Genomic DNA, 19,311 nt, shown 5'->3' with positions numbered 1-19,311 from the left:
TAATAATAATAAAATAAACTCTTGGCAAGGTATTAGAAATTGGAAGTCCAGACTTAGTTATCCTTATCAATAATAATGAAAGTTGAATCTTAATTCCACTTAGTCAACCTTTACTAAAGTAAAGGAAAGTCAAGGGATTAATTAGTTTGATCTTCGAATCCTATTTATTTCCTATGAAAAGATTGGGATTATTGAAGTTCAATTCAATTGGCAAGATAACAATTATCAATTATGCTGTTGAATTGGATAACTCCTGAGTTACTGATTTCTTAACCAAAACCAAGAATGTAAAAAGCTAAATATAAATCACAAATCTGAAAATACCTCAATTGTATTAATAAAGAAAATCATAACATGAAAGCCATAAGCTAATTATTCAAAAGATAAATATCAATTAAAGTACTAAGGTGAATAAAAATGGAAACGAAATTAAATAGAAAAGAACATTAAACCTGAGATCGAGAGTCACTCTTAAAACTAAGAGAAGTCCTAAATCCTAATCCTAAGAGAGAGAGAGAGGAGAGAACCTCTCTCTCTAAAACTACATCTAAAACATGAAAAGTGAATTATGAGAGCCTCCTTATGAATGGATGCAATCCCCCACTTTATAGTCTCTAATCTGTGTTTTCTGGGCCGCGAACTGGGTCGAAAACAGCCCAGAAATCGCTGGAGAAGAAATTTGCAACGCTGGTTTTTCGTCATTGTGACGCGGCGGTATGGAGCACGCGGTCGCATCACCTAGCATTAGGGAAACTATGGCATATTATATATCAAATCGAAGCCCCGGACGTTAGCTTTCCAACGCAACTAAAACCGCGTCGTTTGGACCTCTGTAGCTAAAGTTATAGCTGTTTGAGTGCGAAGAGGTCAGGCTGGACAGCTTAACAATTTCTCCAACTTCTTGTGTTCCTTCCACTTTTGCATGCTTCCTTTCTATCCTCTGAGCCATTCCTGCCCTGTAATCTCTGAAATCACTTAACACACATATTAAGACATCTAATGGTGATAAGAGAGGATTAATATTAGAAATTATAAGTCCAAAGAAGCATGTTTTCAATCAAAGCACATAATTAGGAAGGCAAATGTAAAATATGCAAATAGTATGAATAAGTGGGTAAAGAGTTGATAAAAACCACTCAAATGAGCACAAGATAAACTATGAAATAGAGGTTTATCAACCTCCCCACACTTAAACAATAGCATGTCCTCATGCTAAGCTCAAGAGAAGCTATAAAGGAGTGAAGAGGAATGATAGAATGTATGAAATGCAACCTATCTAGATGAATGCAACTATATGCAGAATGTTTCTACCTACTTGGTTAAAAGTAAATAAGCTCTTCAAGACAAACATAAATCAGATTTCACTAATTCAAATCATACAATAAAAAGCAAATAAACTTGTAAGAAGATAGCTCATGAAAGCAGGGAACATAGAATTAAGCACTGAACCCTTACTGGTAGTGTATATCACTCTATCTCTCAAGTGTCTAGGGTTAGTCACTCTACTCTTCTCTAGTCATGCTTTCTAAACTTTGTTCTTCATCTAACCAATCAACAAGTATTTAATGTACCAATACAAACATCATGAGGTCTTTTCAAGGTTGTAATGGGGCCAAGGTAAGGGTGAGGGTATATATATGGCTAAGTGAGCTATAAATTGAATCCTTGACTAGTCTAAGATCTCACCTAACATATACATACTTTATACAATTTTAAAATACTTTACCTAGCTACCCAAATTTTTTCCACTTTTGTATTATATGCTCATGTATCAAACTTATTTTCGAATTTTGTCCCATGTGTATTGATTCTTTTTATTTTGCATTTGGGGTAATATATTTTTTTCATTTTTCTTTTCTTCTTTTTTTTTTCTTTTTTTTTGTATCCCCTTATTTAATTACTTAATATATTTTTCTTCAATGCACATGGTAATTTAGTTATTTTGATTTCACATGAGCATGCTTCCCAAATTTTCAAATAACTTATTCAATTTAATTCCCTACTTTTTCATATCATCCCATGTTCCCATAAAATTTTTCACACTTAAATTTTACACAATATCTATTTTAAGCTAACCAAGGATTCAACTTGGGATTCTTATTTTGTTTTTCTGCTTAAGGCTAGTAATGTGGTTATAAATCAAAAGGGATTTAAAAGCTCAAGGGGGCTAACAAGGGTGATGTAAAAGGTAGGCTAATTTTGGGATAAGTGAGCTAAAATCAAACAATGGCCTCAATCATATGCAAGCATGTAAATACACTAAATATTGGACATATAGAATGGAACAAAAAATAGATTACAATCATAGAGAAGGAAACACACAGGAATAAAATATTTATGGTTAAATAATGTAACCATATAAATAAGCTCAAATCTCACAGGTTGTGTGTTCTTTGGCTCAAAAACCATGTTCTAAATACAACTTCAAACAAGTTTTAACAAAAAATTTTCAAATTAAATTAGTGAAATTTCTCTCTAAAAAATAGGGTCTCAAAAGAAATTTATTACTTTAACCAAGTAGTAACTAAATGCATAAAATAAAATAAACATGCAAATGCAACAACTAATTTAACAAAGAAAATTTAAACATTGGTGCTGAAACAGAAAGGTACTAACCCATGGAGATTGGTATCGACCTCCCCACACTTAAAGATTGCACCGTCCTCGGTGCATGCTGAGATTTGTAGGTGGACGGGTTGTTTCAACTGTTGCTTTTTTCTAAGAATTGTGCAGATGGACTTGTCTGTCTCCCCATGTACGTCTTCCGCTTCCCTTCCGGGTGGCCATCCTGAAAGAAAAAGGGAAGAAGAGTAACCCAGAAATAGAGATAAGAAAATAAAAGAAGTATGGGTGGGTTAATGCCAAATGATAAGGATCTCATTTACATGGAAGCTTCAACATGTAAGTGAGAAAACAATAGAAGCCATGGCATGCCAGTGGTACAAAATGTACAACAATGGGAAAGAGAGTGGGGAAGGAGAGATAACATAAATTCATGTCAATGCAAAAGTAATACAGATATAAAAGATTGGCATTGATTTAAATAATATTACTTAATAAGAATGAAACAAGTCACTAAGCACCAAGAAAATACCAGAAAAGATGTAACAGTTGAATAAGAACATTTGAACACCAATAATAATTTTAAAAATATGCAATGAATGAAAGTATACAAATAAATTAAATAAAATAGAATGGAAGTGAGAGAAAATAAGAAAGCAAGAAGATAGAAATAAGAAAAGAAAAGAAAAATAAGGATTAGAGAAGAAAAGATAAGAAATTTGGCTGATCTGGATATTCTGTGCGCCGCTTGTGACGCGGACGCGTGAGTGACGCGGTCACGTGGTGCGCGATAAGGTCAGGTGACGCGGACGCGTGGGTCACGCGATCGCGTGGCCTGTTTTGTGCGATTGGCGCGAGTACAGCCTTGCGGTCGCGCAACTCTCTGTTCGAAACTCTTTTTGCCAAAAATCTGGGTGACGCGATCACGTGGTTGATGCGGTCGCGTGGGTGGCCATCTTTTGAAAACGACGCGAACGCGTGGGGCACGCGTTCGTGTGGGAGGGCTTGGGCTTCCAGCACGAGTCCAGCCCAACTCCAGCTCAACTTTCTGCCATGCACCCATTTACGTCGACTTCTCAGAGCCATGCGGTCGCGTGGGTGACGCGATCGCGTGGGAAGCTATTTTTCCAAATGACACAGCCGCGTCGCTGACGCGGTCGCGTGGATCAATTTGTGCCATTAGCGTGCCTCCAGCCACGCTTTCGCGTGACTCTCTGCCTCTAACCACCCTTTTTTTTATCTGAAAAAAATGCAGAATGTAGTGTTAATATGAATGTGATTCAAAGCTCCTGGTTTAATATAATAAAATAAAATAAAACTCGAAAACAAATAAAACTAAATAAAAATGAAAAATGAACGATCATACCATGGTGGGTTGTCTCCCACCTAGCACTTTTAGTTAATGTCCTTAAGTTGGACATTTGGTAAGCTTCCTGTTATGGTGGTTTATGCTTGTACTGATCCAGGAATCTCCACCAATATTTGTAATTCCAGTAGCCTCCGGAATCCCAAACTAGGCACGCAAAGCCTTTGAGCAGCTTCAAACAGATTCTTAGGCTCCCGGGGTGTTGGATGTCAGAACAGATTCCAGGATCCCAAACCTTGCTATTGCACCCATCTTCTTGTTGATCATCATGATTCCATCCGGGTGGCAAGCAACTTACAGCCAAACAACTTCCTAGAATCATTCAGTTGAGCTTTATACCAACCTTTGCGTTTAAACTTACAGCTTCCAACCATAATGAACCTTGCAGGACAATTCTTGGCCATTGGTGCACGAAATTGTGATCTCAGGCAACGGTGCCAGAAACTCTGTACGCACGTCTTAATAAATCATTTTTCATTCACAACTTCGATACAACTAACCGGCAAGTGCACTGGGTCGTCCAAGTAATAAACCTTACGTGAGTAAGGGTCGATCCCATGGAGATTGTCGGCTTGAAGCAAGCTATGGTCACCTTGTAAATCTCAGTCAGGCGGATATCAAATAGTTATGGAGTTTTCGAATATTAATAATAAATAGAAAATAAGGATAGAAATACTTATGTAATTCATTGGTTAGAATTTCAGATAAGCGTATAGAGATGCATTCGTTCCTCTGAACCTCTGCTTTCCTGCTGTCTTCATCCAATCAATCTTACTCCTTTCCATGGCTGGCTTTATGTAAGGACATCACCGTTGTCAATGGCTACTTTTTATCCTCTCTAGAAAATGGTCCAATGCATTGTCACTGCATGGCTAATCGTCTGGAGGCATCACCCTTGTCAATGGCTGCATCCTGGTATGCGAAATTGTTACTCAGGTTGTGAATTGTTGTTCGAAATTGATTCCATGGCAATGGTACCAAAAACGGATGCATAGAACCCTGGTCTAAACATATCTTCACAACTTCGCATAACTAACCAGCAAGTGCACTGGGTCATCCAAGTAATAAACCTTACGTGAGTAAGGGTCGATCCCACGGAGATTGTTGGTATGAAGCAAGCTATGGTCACCTTGTAAATCTCAGTCAGGCGGATATAAAATAGTTATTGAGTTTTCGAAATTAATAATAAAAGAAGGATAGAAATACTTATGTAAATCATTGGTGAGAATTTCAGATAAGCGTATGGAGATGCATTCGTTCCTCTGAACCTCCGCTTTCCTGCTGTCTTCATCCAATCAGACTTACTCCTTTCCATGGTTGGCTTTATGCAAGGGCATCACCGTTGTCAGTGGCTACATCCCCTCCTCTTGTGAAAATGGTCCAAGATGCCCTGTCACGGCACGGCTAATCATCTGAGGTTTCTGATCATGCTGGAATAGGATTCACCCTCCTTTTGCGTTTGTCACTACGCCCAGCACTCGCGAGTTTGAAGCTCGTCACAGTCATTCAATCATTGAATCCTACTCGGAATACCACAGACAAGGTTTAGACTTTCCGGATTCTCTTGAATGCCGCCATCATTCTAGCTTACACCACGAAGATTTCGATTAAGAGATCTAAGAGACACTCATTCAATCTAATGTAGAACGGAAGTGGTTGTCAGGCACGCGTTCATAGGGAATGATGATGATTGTCTCGTTCATCACATTCAGGTTGAAGTGCGAATGAATATCTTAGAAGCGAAATAAGATGAATTGAATAGAAAACAGTAGTACTTTGCATTAATCTTTGAGGAACAGCAGAGCTCCACACCTTAATCTATGGAGTGCAGAAACTCTACCGTTGAAAATACATAAGTAATGAAGGTCCAGGCATGGCCGAATGGCCAGACCCTCTGATCTAAGAACCAGGCGTCCAAAGATGTTCCAAGATCCAAAGATGCCTAATACAATAGTAAAAGGTCCTGTTTATAATAAACTAGCTACTAGGGTTTACAGAAGTAAGTAATTGATGCATAAATCCACTTCCGGGGCCCACTTGGTGTGTGCTTGGGCTGAGCTTGAAGTCTTCACGTGGAGGGGTCATTCTTGGAGTTGAACGCCAGCTTTTGTGCCAGTTTGGGCGTTGAACTCCACTTTGCGACTTGTTTCTGGCGCTGGACGCCAGAATTGGGCAGAGAGCTGGCGTTGAACGCCAGTTTGCGTCGTCTAAACTTGAGCCAAGTATGGACTATTATATATTTCTGGAAAGCCCTGGATGTCTACTTTCCAACGCAATTGGAAGCGCGCCATTTTGAGTTCTGTAGCTCCAGAAAATCTATTTTGAGTGCAGGGAGGTCAGAATCCAACAGCATCAGCAGTCCTTCTTCAACCTCTGAATCTGATTTTAGCTCAAGTCCCTCAATTTCAGCCAGAAAATACCTGAAATCACAGAAAAATACACAAACTCATAGTAAAGTCCAGAAATGTGAATTTAACATAAAAACTAATGAAAACATCCCTAAAAGTAACTAGATTCTACTAAAAACATACTAAAAACAATGCCAAAAAGCGTATAAATTATCCGCTCATCACAACACCAAACTTAAATTGTTGCTTGTCCCCAAGCAACTGAAAATCAAATAGGATAAAAAGAAGAGAATATACTATAAATTCCAAACTATCAATGAAACATAGCTCTAATCAAATGAGCGGGACTTATAGCTTTTTGCCTCTTGAATAGTTCTGGCATCTCACTTTATCCATTGAGGTTCAGAATGATTGGCATCTATAGGAACTCAGAGTTCAGATAGTGTTATTGATTCTCCTAGTTCAGTATGATGATTCTTGAACACAGCTATTTTGAGTCTTGGCCGTGGCCCTAAGCACTTTGTTTTCCAGTATTACCACCGGATACATAAATGCCACAGACACATAATTGGGTGAACCTTTTTAGATTGTGACTCAGCTTTGCTAAAGTCCCCAATTAGAGGTGTCCAGGGTTCTTAAGCACACTCTTTTTTTTTGCTTTGGACCTTGACTTTAACCGCTCAGTCTCAAGTTTTCACTTGACACCTACACGCCACAAGCACATGGTTAGGGACAGCTTGGTTTAGCCGCTTAGGCCAGGATTTTATTCCTTTAGGCCCTCCTATCCACTGATGCTCAAAGCCTTGGGATCCTTTTTATTGCCCTTGCCTTTTGGTTTTAAGGGTTATTGGCTTTTTGCTCTTGCTTCTTGGTTTTAAGAGCTTTGGCTTTTTTTGCTTGCTTTTTCTTTTTCTTTCTATTTTTTTCGCCTTTTTTTTTCTGCAAGCTTTGTTCTTTGCTGCTTTCTCTTACTTCAAGAATCATTTATATGATTTTTCAGATTATCAAATAATATGTCTCCTTGTCATCATTCTTTCAAGAGCCAACATATTTAACATTCTTAAACAACAACTTCAAAAGACATATGCACTGTTCAAGCATTCATTCAGAAAACAAGAAGCATTGTCACCACATCAATATAATTAAACTAAGTTCAAGGATAAATTTGAAACTCATGTACTTCTTGTTCTTTTGAATTAAAACATTTTTCATTTAAGAGAGGTGATGGATTCATAGGACATTCATAATTTTAAGACATAGTTATTAACTACTAATGATCATGTAGTGAAGACACAAACATAGATAAGCACTTAACATAGAAAACGAAAAACAGAGAATATAAGAACAAGGAATGAGTCCACCTTAGTGATGGTGGCGTTTCCTTCTTGAGGAACCAATGATGTCCTTGAGCTCTTCTATGTCTCTTCCTTGTCTTTGTTGCTCCTCCCTCATTGCTTTTTGATCTTCTCTAATTTCATGAAGGATGATGGAGTGTTCTTGATGTTCCACCCTTAATTGTCCCATGTTGGAACTTAATTCTCCTAGGGAGGTGTTGATTTGCTCCCAAAAATTCTGTGGAGGCATGTGCATCCCTTGATGTATCTCAGGGATTTCTTGATGATGAGCTTCTTCATGTGCCTGTTGAGACTCATGACTGTGCTCTCTTGTTTGCTCCATCCTTTTCTTAGTGATGGGCTTGTGAGATGAATCTTTCCATCTCCCATGGCTCAGAGGTGGAAGCATTTGTCTTCCCTTTCCTCTTTCTTGAGGTTTCTCTGGCCTTAGGTGAAATTAATGGTAATGGAAAAACAAAAAGCTTATGCTTTTACCACAACAAACTTAGAATATTGCTTGCCCTCGAGCAAGAGATGAAAGAATAGATGAAGAAAAAGAAGATATAGAGGAGATAGAGGGATGTGTGTATGGATGTGAGTGGTGAATGGAAAACAGAAGGGATGACCATGAATGGAGAGAGAGAGGGTGAGGTGGGTGGGGATCCTGTGAGATTCACAGATCCTGAGATGATCCTGTGGGGTCCACAGATCCTGAGATGATCCTGTGGGGTCCACAGATCCTGAGGTGTTCAAGGAATTACAACCTTGCACCAAATTAGGCATGTAAAATGCCCTTGCGCACAACTCTGGGCGTTCAGCGCCAGGTTGGTGCCCATTTTGGGCGTTCAACGCCCATTTGTTGCCCATCTCTGGCGTTGAACGCCAGAACCATGCTTGTTCTGGGCGTTCAGCGCCAGCTCTTCTCCACGGTGCAATTCTGGCATTCAGCGCCCAGATGCTGCCCATTTTGGGCGTTCAGCGCCCAGATATTGCCCATTTTGGGCGTTCAGCGCCAGAACCATGCTCTATTCTGGCGTTGAACGCCAGACAGGTGCTTCCTCCAGGATGTGATTTTTCTTCCGCGTTTTTTTATTATGTTTCTAAATTTTTCGTTTATTTTGTGACTCCACATGATCATGAACCTAAGAAAACATGAAAAACAAAAACAAAATTAGATAAATAAACATTGGGTTGCCTCCCAACAAGCGCTTCTTTAATGTCAATAGCTTGACAGTGGGCTCTCATGGAGCCTCACAGATGTGCAGAGCTTTGTTGAGACCTCCCAACACCAAACTTAGAGTTTGGATATGGGGGTTTGACACCAAACTTAGAGTTTGGTTGTGGTCTCCCAACACCAATCTTAGAGTTTGACTGTGGGGGCTTTGGTTGACTCTGCTTTGAGAGAAGCTTTTTCTGCTTCCTCTCTATGGATGAAGAGAGAGATCCTTGAGTTGTAAACACAAGGTTGTCCTTATTTAATTGAAGGATCAATTCTCCTCTGTCCACATCAATCACAGCTCTTGCTGTGGCTAGGAAAGGTCTTCCTAGGATGATGGATTCATCCTCTTCCTCTCCAGTATCCAGGACTATGAAATCAGCAGGGATGTAAAGGCCTTCAACCTTTACTAACACGTCCTCTACTTGTCTATAAGTCTGTTTTCTTGAATTGTCTGCCATCTCTAATGAGATTTTAGCAGCTTGCACCCCATAGATTCCCAGTTTCTCTATTACAGAGAGGGGCATGAGGTTTATTCCTGAACCAAGGTCACACAGAGCCTTAAAGATCATGGTGCCTATGGTACAAGGTATTATGAACTTTCCAGGATCCTGTCTCTTCTGAGGCAATGTCAGTTGATCCAGATCACTTAGTTCATTGGTGAACAAGGGTGGTTCATCTTCCCAAGTTTCAATACCAAATAATTTGGTATTTAGCTTCATGATTGCACCAAGGAACTTGGTAACTTGCTCTTCAGTGACATCCTCATTCTCTTCAGAAGAGGAATACTCATCCGAGCTCATGAATGGCATAAGGAGGTTCAATGGAATTTCTGTGGTCTCTAGATGAGCCTCAGGGTCCTTTGGTTCCTTAAAGGGAAACTCCTTATTGACCACTGGACGTCCCAGGAGGTCTTCCTCCTTGGGATTCACGTCCTCTCCTTCCCTTACAGGTTCGGCCATGGTAATTAATCCAATGGCCTTGCACTCTCCTTTTGGATTCTCTTTTGTATTGCTTGGGAGAGTACTAGGAGGGATTTCAGTTTATCCCAAGAGTGCAGGCTATCTTTAGGTTGAGAATCCAACCACACTCTAGCTCTGTCTCTTACAGCAAAAGGGAAAAGCATGAGCCTGTAGACTTCAGGATATACTCTATTAGTCTTAACAGTATCACATATCTGCAAGAATTCAGTTAAAAATTGAAAAGGATCTTCAGATGGAAGTCCATGAAACTTGTAGTTCTGCTGCATCAGAGAAACTAATTGAGGTTTTAGCTCAAAATTGTTTGCTCCAATGGTAGGAATGGAGATGCTTCTTCCATGTAAATTAGAATTAGGTGCAGTAAAGTCACCAAGCATCCTCCTTGCATTATTATTATTTTCGGCTGCCATCTCCTCTTCCTGTTCAAAAATTTCTGAAAGGTTATCTCTGGATTGTTGTAATTTAGCTTCTCTTAGTTTTCTCTTCATAGTCCTTTCAGGTTCTGGATCTGCTTCAACAAGAATATTCTTGTCCTTGCTCCTGCTCATATGACAAAGAAGAGGGCACAAAATAATAATAATAATAATAATAGGGATCCTTTATACCACAGTATAGAGGTCCTTGTGTGAGTAGAAGAAAAGAAGAAGAAAAAATTCGAACACAGATGGAAGAGGGGGTTTGAATTTGGTGATTGATGTGAGGAAGAGATGTTAGTAGATGAATAAACAGAAGGAGATGAGAGAGAAGGAGAATTTTCGAAAATTAAAATAAAAAATTAAAATAATTAGTTAATTAAAAAGAATTTTTGAAAAAGAGGGAAGATATTTTCGAAAATTAGAGAGAGAGAGTTAGTTAGGTAGTTTTGAAAAAGATAAGAAACAAACAAAAAGTTAGTTAGTTAGTTGAAACAAATTTGAAAAGATAAGAAGTTAGGAAGTTAGAAAAGATATTTTGCAATCACTTTTTGAAAAAGGTAAGATAAGAAGATATTTTTGAAAAGATATGATAGAAATTAGTTTTTGAAAAAGATTTAATTTTTAAAATCTCAATTAATGACTTGATTCACAAGAAATCACAAGATATGATTCTTAGAACTTAAAGTTTGAATCTTTCTTAACAAGTAAGTAACAAACTTAAAATTTTTTAATCAAAACATTAATTGATGATGTTATTTTCGAAAATATGATGTAAAATTAAGAAAAAGATATTTGAAAAATATTTTTAAAATTTTCGAAAATAACTAAAAAAAATTGAAAAAAGATTTGATTTTTTAAAAAGATTTTGAAAAAGATAAGATTTTTTTTTTTAATTTGAAAATTTGATTTGACTCATAAAAACAACTAGATTTTAAAAATTTTTGAAAAAGTCAAATCTAATTTTCGAAATTTTAAGAGAGAAAAAGGGAAAGATATTTTTTTTATTTTTGAATTTTTATGATGAGAGAGAAAAACAAGAAAAATGATGCAATGCATGAAAGTTATGGATCAAAACAATGAATGCATGCAAGAATGCTATGAATGTCAAGATGAACACCAAAAACACTATGAAGATCATGATGAACATCAAGAACATATTTTTGAAAAATTTTTAATGCAAAGAAAACATGCAAGACACCAAAATTAGAAATCTTTCATGTTTTGACTCTAACAAACGAAAAATGCATATGTAAAACAAGAAAAGATACAAAACCAGAAATCATCAAGATCAAACAAGAAGACTTACCAATAACAACTTGAAGATCATGAAGAACACTATGAATGCATGAATTTTCGAAAAATGCAAGATGAATATGCAATTGACACCAAACTTATAACATGACACATGACTCAAACAAGAAACACAAAAAATATTTTTGATATTTATGATTTTCTAATTTTTTTGTATTTTTTCAAAAATTATTTGAAAAAATAAAAATAAGGATTCCAAAATTTTTAATATGAATTCCAGTAATCTAGCATTCTTAGTCTAAAGCTCCAATCTGAGGGTTAGGCATGGCTTAATAGCCAGCCAAGCTTTAGTATGCTGTTGATACCTTCCATGTATAGAACAACTAAGTGTGTGAGAATCAACAAGCTCTTGTGATGATAAGTTGAAACCCCTGTCCAAAAGATTAGACATGGCTTACAGCCAGCCAGGATTCAACAAATCTTCATGAAACACCAGAATTCATTCTTAAAAATTCTGAATAGAAATATTTTTTGAAAGCATTTATTTTTAAATTTTTTTTTCGAAAACAAAGGAGAAAATTTTTTTTTAAAAGATTTTTGAAAGAATTTTTTTTTTGAAAACAAAACAAAAAGAAAATCACCTAATCTGAGCAACAGGATGAACCGTCAGTTGTCCAAACTCGAACAATCCCCAGCAACGGCGCCAAAAACTTGGTATGCGAAATTGTTACTCAGGTTGTGAATTGTTGTTCGAAATTGATTCCCTGGCAATGGTACCAAAAACGGATGCACAGAACCCTGGTCTAAACATATCTTCACAACTTCGCATAACTAACCAGCAAGTGCACTGGGTCGTCCAAGTAATAAACCTTATGTGAGTAAGGGTCGATCCCACGGAGATTGTTGGTATAAAGCAAGCTATGGTCACCTTGTAAATCTCAGTCAGGCGGATATAAAATAGTTATGGAGTTTTCGAAATTAATAATAAAAGAAGGATAGAAATACTTATGTAAATCATTGGTGAGAATTTCAGATAAGCGTATGGAGATGCATTCGTTCCTCTGAACCTCCGCTTTCCTACTGTCTTCATCCAATCAGTCTTACTCCTTTCCATGGCTGGCTTTATGCAAGGGCATCACCGTTGTCAGTGGCTACATCCCCTCCTCTTGTGAAAATGGTCCAAGATGCCCTGTCACGGCACGGCTAATCATTTAAGGTTCCCGATCATGCTAGAATAGGATTCACCCTCCTTTTGCGTCTGTCACTACGCCCAGCACTCGCGAGTTTGAAGCTCGTCACAATCATTCAATCATTGAATCCTACTCGGAATACCACAGACAAGGTTTAGACTTTCCGGATTCTCTTGAATGCCGCCATCATTCTAGCTTACACCACGAAGATTCTGATTAAGAGATCTAAGAGACACTCATTCAATCTAATGTAGAACGGAAGTGGTTGTCACGCACGCGTTCATAGGGAATGATGATGATTGTCATGTTCATCACATTCAGGTTGAAGTGCGATTGAATATCTTAGAAGCGAAATAAGATGAATTGAATAGAAAATAGTAGTACTTTGCATTAATCTTTGAGGAACAGCAGAGCTCCACACCTTAATCTATGGAGTGCAGAAACTCTACCGTATGAAAATACATAAGTGATAATGGTCCAGGCATGGCCGAATGGCCAGCCCCCATGAAAGTCTAAGATAGCATAAAACTGATCAAAGATGTCTAATACAATAGTAAAAAGTCCTATTTATAATAAACTAGTTACTAGGGTTTACAGAAGTAAGTAATTGATGCATAAATCCACTTCCGGGGCCCACTTGGTGTGTGCTTGGGCTGAGCTTGAATGTTACACGTGTAGAGGTCAATCTTGGAGTTGAACGCCAGTTTGTAACGTATTTCTGGCGTTCAACTCTGGCTTGTGACATGTTTCTGGCGTTTAACTCCAGACAGCAGCGTAGAACTGGCGTTCAACGCCCTTTTACGTCATCTAAACTCGGCCAAAGTATGAACTATTATATATTGCTGGAAAGCCCTGGATGTCTACTTTCCAACGCAATTGGAAGCGTGCCATTTTGAGTTCTGTAGATCCAGAAAATCTACTTTGAACGCAGGGAGGTCAGAATCCAACAGCATCAGCAGTCCTTCTTCAACCTCTGAATCTGATTTTTGCTCAAGTCCCTCAATTTCAACCAGAAAATACCTGAAACCATAGAAAAACACACAAACTCATAGTAAAGTCCAGAAATGTGAATTTAAGATAAAAACTAATGAAAACATCCCTAAAAGTAACCAAATTCTACTAAAAACATACTAAAAACAATGCCAAAAAGCGTATAAATTATCCGCTCATCACAACACCAAACTTAAATTGTTGCTTGTCCCCAAGCAACTGAAAATCAAATAGGATAAAAAGAAGAGAATATACTATAAATTCCAAACTATCAATGAAACATAGCTCCAATTAAATGAGCGGCACTTGTAGCTTTTTGCCTCTTGAATAGTTTTGGCATCTCACTTTATCCATTTAAGTTCAGAATGATTGGCATCTATAGGAAGTCAGAGTTCAGATAGCGTTATTGATTCTCCTAGTTCAGTATGATGATTCTTGAACACAGCTATTTTATGAGTCTTGGCCGTGGCCCTAAGCACTTTGTTTTCCAATATTACTATCGGATACATAAATGCCACAGACACATAATTGGGTGAACCTTTTCAGATTGTGACTCAGCTTTGCTAAAGTCCCCAATTAGAGGTGTCCAGGGTTCTTAAGCACACTCTTCTTTTGCTTTGGACCTTGACTTTAACCGCTCAGTCTCAAGTTTTCACTTGACACCTTCACGCCACAAGCACATGGTTAGGGACAGCTTGGTTTAGCCGCTTAGGCCAGGATTTTATTCCTTTAGGCCCTCCTATCCACTGATGCTCAAAGCCTTGGGATCCTTTTTATTTACCCTTGCCTTTTGGTTTTAAGGGTTATTGGCTTTTTGCTCTTGCCTCTTGGTTTTAAGAGCTTTTGGCTTTTTCCGCTTGCTTTTTATTTTTATTTTTTTTTTCGCCTATATTTTTTTTTTCTGCAAGCTTTGTTCTTTGCTGCTCTTTCTTGCTTCAAGAATCATTTTTATGATTTTTCAGATTATCAAATAACATGTCTCCTTATCATCATTCTTTCAAGAGCCAACATATTTAACATTCTTAAACAACAACTTCAAAAGACATATGCACTGTTCAAGCATTCATTCAGAAAACAAAAGGTATTGTCATCACATCAATATAATTAAACTAAGTTCAAGGATAAATTGGAAACTCATGTACTTCTTGTTCTTTTGAATTAAAACAGTTTTCATTTAAGAGAGGTGATGGGTTCATAGGACATTCATAACTTTAAGACATAGTTACTAACTACTAATGATCATGTAATAAGACACAAACATGGATAAGCACTTAACATTAAGAAAACAAAAAACAGAAAATAAGAACAAGGAATGAGTCCACCTTAGTGATGGTGGCGTTTCCTTCTTGAGGAACCAATGGTGTCCTTGAGCTCTTCTATGTCTCTTCCTTGTCTTTGTTGCTCCTCCCTCATTGCTTTTTGATCTTCTCTTATTTCATGAAGGATGATGGAGTGCTCTTGATGTTCCACCCTTAATTGTCCCATGTTGGAACTTAATTCTCCTTGGGAGGTGTTGATTTGCTCCCAATAGTTTTGTGGAGGAAAATGCATTTGAGGCATCTCCGGGATCTCATGGTGATGAGCTTCATGCGTCTCTTGAGATCCATGAATGGGCTCTCTTGCTTGCTCCATCCTTTTCTTAGTGATGGGCTTCTCTTCCTTAATGGGAATGTCTCCTTCTATGAAAGCTCCAGCTGAGTAACATAGATGGCAAATAAGATGAGGAAAAGCTAGCCTTGCCCCAGGAGAGGGTTTTTCGGCTATTTTGTAGAATTCAAGGGAGATGAATTCATGAACTTCTACTTCCTCTCCAATCATAATGCTATGAATCATGATGGCCCGATCCACAGTAACTTCAGATCGGTTGCTAGTGAGGATGATGGAGCGTTGGATGAACTCCAACCATCCTCTAGCCACAGGCTTGAGGTCCAGTCTTCTTAATTGAACCGGCTTGCCTTTGGAGTCAATCTTCCATTGAGCTCCTTCCACACATATGTCCATGATGACTTGGTCCAACCTTTGATTAAAGTTGACCCTTCTAGTGTAGGGGCGTGCATCTCCTTGCATCATAGGCAAGTTAAACACCAACCTCACATTTTCCGGACTAAAATCTAAGTATTTCCCCCGAACCATTGTAATATAATTCTTTGGGTTTGGGTTCTTACTTTGATCATGGTTCCTAGTGATCCATGCATTGGCATAGAACTCTTGAACCATTAGGATGCCGACTTGTTGGATGGGGTTTGTTAGAACTTTCCAACCTCTTCTTTGGATTTCATGTCGGATCTTCGGATACTCATTCTTCTTGAGCTTGAAAGGGACCTCGGGGATCACCTTCTTCTTGGCCCCAACATCATAGAAGTGGTCTTGATGAGCTTTGGAGATGAATCTTTCCATCTCCCATGACTCGGAGGTGGAAGCTTTTGTCTTCCCTTTCCCTTTTCTAAAGGATTCTCCGGTCTTGGGTGCCATCAATGGTAATGGAAAAACAAAAAGCTTATGCTTTTACCACACCAAACTTAGAATATTGCTCGCCCTCGAGCAAGAGAAGAAAGAATAGATAAAGAAGAAGAAAAAAATATGGAGGAGAGGGAGGAGGGGTGTATTTGGCCAAGAAAGGGAAGAGAGGGTTGTGTTGTGTGAAACTGAAGAAGAATGGAGGGCTTTATATAGGGAAGGGAGGGGGGTTAAGGTTCGGCCCTAAGGGTGGGTTTTGGGTGGGAAATTGATTTTGAATTTTGAAGGTAGGTAGGGTTTATGAGGTAGGTTTATGGGGAAGAGTGGATGGATGTGAGTGGTGAAGTGGTTATAGGGAATAGAGATTGAGGTGATTGGTGAAGAGTTTTGGGGAAGAGTGTTTATGGGATTGTGTGAAAGAGGGGTGAGAAGAAGTGAGTGGAGGTAGGTGGGGATCCTGTGGGGTCCACAGATCCTGAGGTGATCCTGTGGGGTCCACAGATCCTGAGGTGTTCAAGGATTTACAACCTTGCACCAAATTAGGCATGCAAAATGCCCTTGCACACAACTCTACGCGTTCAGCGCCAGATTGGTGCTTGTTCTGGGCGTTGAACGCCCATTTGTTAACCATTTCTGGTGTTGAACGCCAGAACCATGCTTGTTCTGGGCGTTCAGCGCCAGCTCTTCTCTAGGGTGTAATTCTGGCGTTCAAACGCCCAGATGCTGCCCATTTTGGGCATTCAGCGCCAGAACCATGCTCTGTTCTGGCGTTGAACGCCAACCAGATGCTTCTTATTGGCGTTCAAACGCCAGTAAGGTCTTCCTGCAGGGTGTGATTTTTCTTCTGCTGTTTTTGATTCCGTTTTCAATTTTTATATTTATTTTGTGACTCCACATGATCATGAACCTAATAAAACATGAAAGAACAAGAAAAATAAAATTAGATAAATAAAAATTGGGTTGCCTCCCAACAAGCACTTCTTTAATGTCAATAGCTTGACAGTAGGCTCTCATGGAGCCTCACAGATGTTCAGAGCTTTGTTGAGACTTCCCAACACCAAACTTAGAGTTTGGTTGTGGCCTCCCAACACCAAACTTAGAGTTTGACTGTGGGGGCTCTGGTTGACTCTGTTTTGAGAGAAACTTACTGTGCCTCTTTTCTATGTTTACAGAAGGGTAACCTTGAGTTGTAAACACAAGGGAGTCCTCATTCAATTGAAGGACTAATTCACCTCTGTCAACATCAATCACAGCTCTTGCTGTGGCTAGGAAAGGTCTTCCAAGGATGATGGATTCATCCTCATCCTTCCCAGTATCAAGGATTATGAAATCAGCAGGGATGTAAAGGCCTTCAACCTTTACTAACACGTCCTCTACTTGTCCATAAGCCTGTTTTCTTGAATTGTCTGCCATCTCTAATGAGATTTTAGTAGCTTGCACCCCAAAGATTCCCAGTTTCTCTATTACAGAGAGGGGCATGAGGTTTATCCCTGAACCAAGGTCACACAGAGCCTTTTCAAAGATCATGTTGCCTATGGTACAAGGTATTACGAACTTTCCAGGATCCTGTTTCTTCTGAGGCAATGTCAGTTGATCCAGATCACTTAGTTCATTGGTGAACAAAGGAGGTTCATCTTCCCAAGTCTCAATACCAAATAATTTGGCATTCAGCTTCATGATTGCACCAAGGTACTTGGTAACTTGCTCTTCAGTAACATCCTCATTCTCTTCAGAAGATGAATACTCGTCAGAGCTCATGAAGGGCATAAGAAGGTTCAATGGAATCTCTATGGTCTCTAGATGAGTCTCAAATTCCTTTGGTTCCTCAAAGAGAAACTCTTTATTGATCACTGGACGTCCCAGGAGGTCTTCCTCACTGGGATTTACGTCCTCCCCTTCCTCTCCAGGTTCGGCCGTGTTGACTATGTCAATGGCCTTGCACTCTCCTTTTGGATTTTCTTCTGTATTGCTTGGGAGAGTACTAGGAGGGATTTCAGTGATCCTTTTACTCAGGTGGCCCACTTGTGCCTCCAAATTTCTAATGGAGGACCTTGTTTCATTCATGAAACTTACAGTGGCCTTAGATAGATCAGAGACTAAGTTTGCTAAATTAGAGGTATTTTGTTCAGAGTTCTCTATCTGTTGCTGAGTGGATGATGGAGAAGGTTTACTATTGTTAAACCTATTTTTCCACCATTAATAAAGCCTTGTTGAGGATTTTGTTGATCCTTCCATGAGAGATTTGGGTGATTTCTCCATGAGGGGTTATAGGTGTTTCCATAAGGTTCACCCATGTAATTCACCTCTACTATTGCAGGGTTTTCAGGATCATAAGCTTCTTCTTCAAAAGATGCCTCTTAAGTACTGTTGGATGCAGCTTGCATTCCATTCAGACTCTGAGAAATCATATTGACTTGCTGAGTCAATATTTTATTCTGAGCCAATATGGCATTCAAAGTATCAATTTCAAGAACTCCCTTCTTCTGAGGCGTCCCATTGCTCATAGGATTCCTCTCAGAAGTGTACATGAACTAGTTATTAGCAACCATGTCAATGAATTCTTGAGCTTCTGCAGGCGTTTTCTTTAGGTGAATGGATCCATTTGCAAAAGTATCCAATGACATCTTAGCTAATTCAGACAGACCATCATAGAATATATCCAGGATGGTCCATTTTGAAAGCATGTCAGAAGGATACTTTTTGGTCAGTCCTTTGTATCTCTCCCAAGCTTCATAAAGGGATTCACCTTCTTTCTGTCTGAAGGTCTGAACATCCACTCTAAGCTTACTCAGCTTTTGAGGAGGAAAGAACTTGGCTAAGAAAGCCTTGACCAGCTTATCCCAAGAGTTCAGGCTATCCTTAGGTTGAGAGTCCAACCATACTCTAGCTCTGTCTCTTACACCAAAAGGGAAAAGCATGAGCCTGTAGAATTCAGGATCTACTCCATTAGTCTTAACGGTATCACATATCTGCAAGAATTCAGTTAAGAACTAAAAATGATCTTCAGATGGATGTCCATGAAACTTGCAGTTCTGCTGCATCAGAGAAACTAATTGAGGTTTAAGCTCAAAATTGTTTGCTCGAATGGCAGGAATGGAGATGCTTCTTCCATGTAAATTGGAATTAGGTGCAGTAAAGTCACCAAGCATCCTCCTTGCATTATTATTATTTTCGGCTGCCATCTCCTCTTCTTGTTCGAAA

General features: G+C 38.8%; 1 non-coding gene across 1 annotated transcript; it reads left to right on the top strand.

Annotated features, from left to right (window-relative positions):
* Positions 1–18,788: 18,788 nt before the first annotated feature.
* On the top strand, positions 18,789–18,896 carry LOC148545442 (small nucleolar RNA R71). The gene has a single exon (XR_015900608.1). It is a non-coding gene; the product is annotated as a small nucleolar RNA R71 (small nucleolar RNA).
* Positions 18,897–19,311: the final 415 nt, after the last annotated feature.

Source organism: Arachis ipaensis, chromosome B9 (genome assembly GCF_059453495.1).
Source record: "Arachis ipaensis isolate K30076 ecotype BB chromosome B9, ASM5945349v1, whole genome shotgun sequence".
Taxonomy (NCBI): Eukaryota; Viridiplantae; Streptophyta; class Magnoliopsida; order Fabales; family Fabaceae; genus Arachis; species Arachis ipaensis.
The sequence above is the reverse complement of the archived record's forward strand: the minus strand, read 5'-3'. Positions and strand labels throughout refer to the sequence as shown.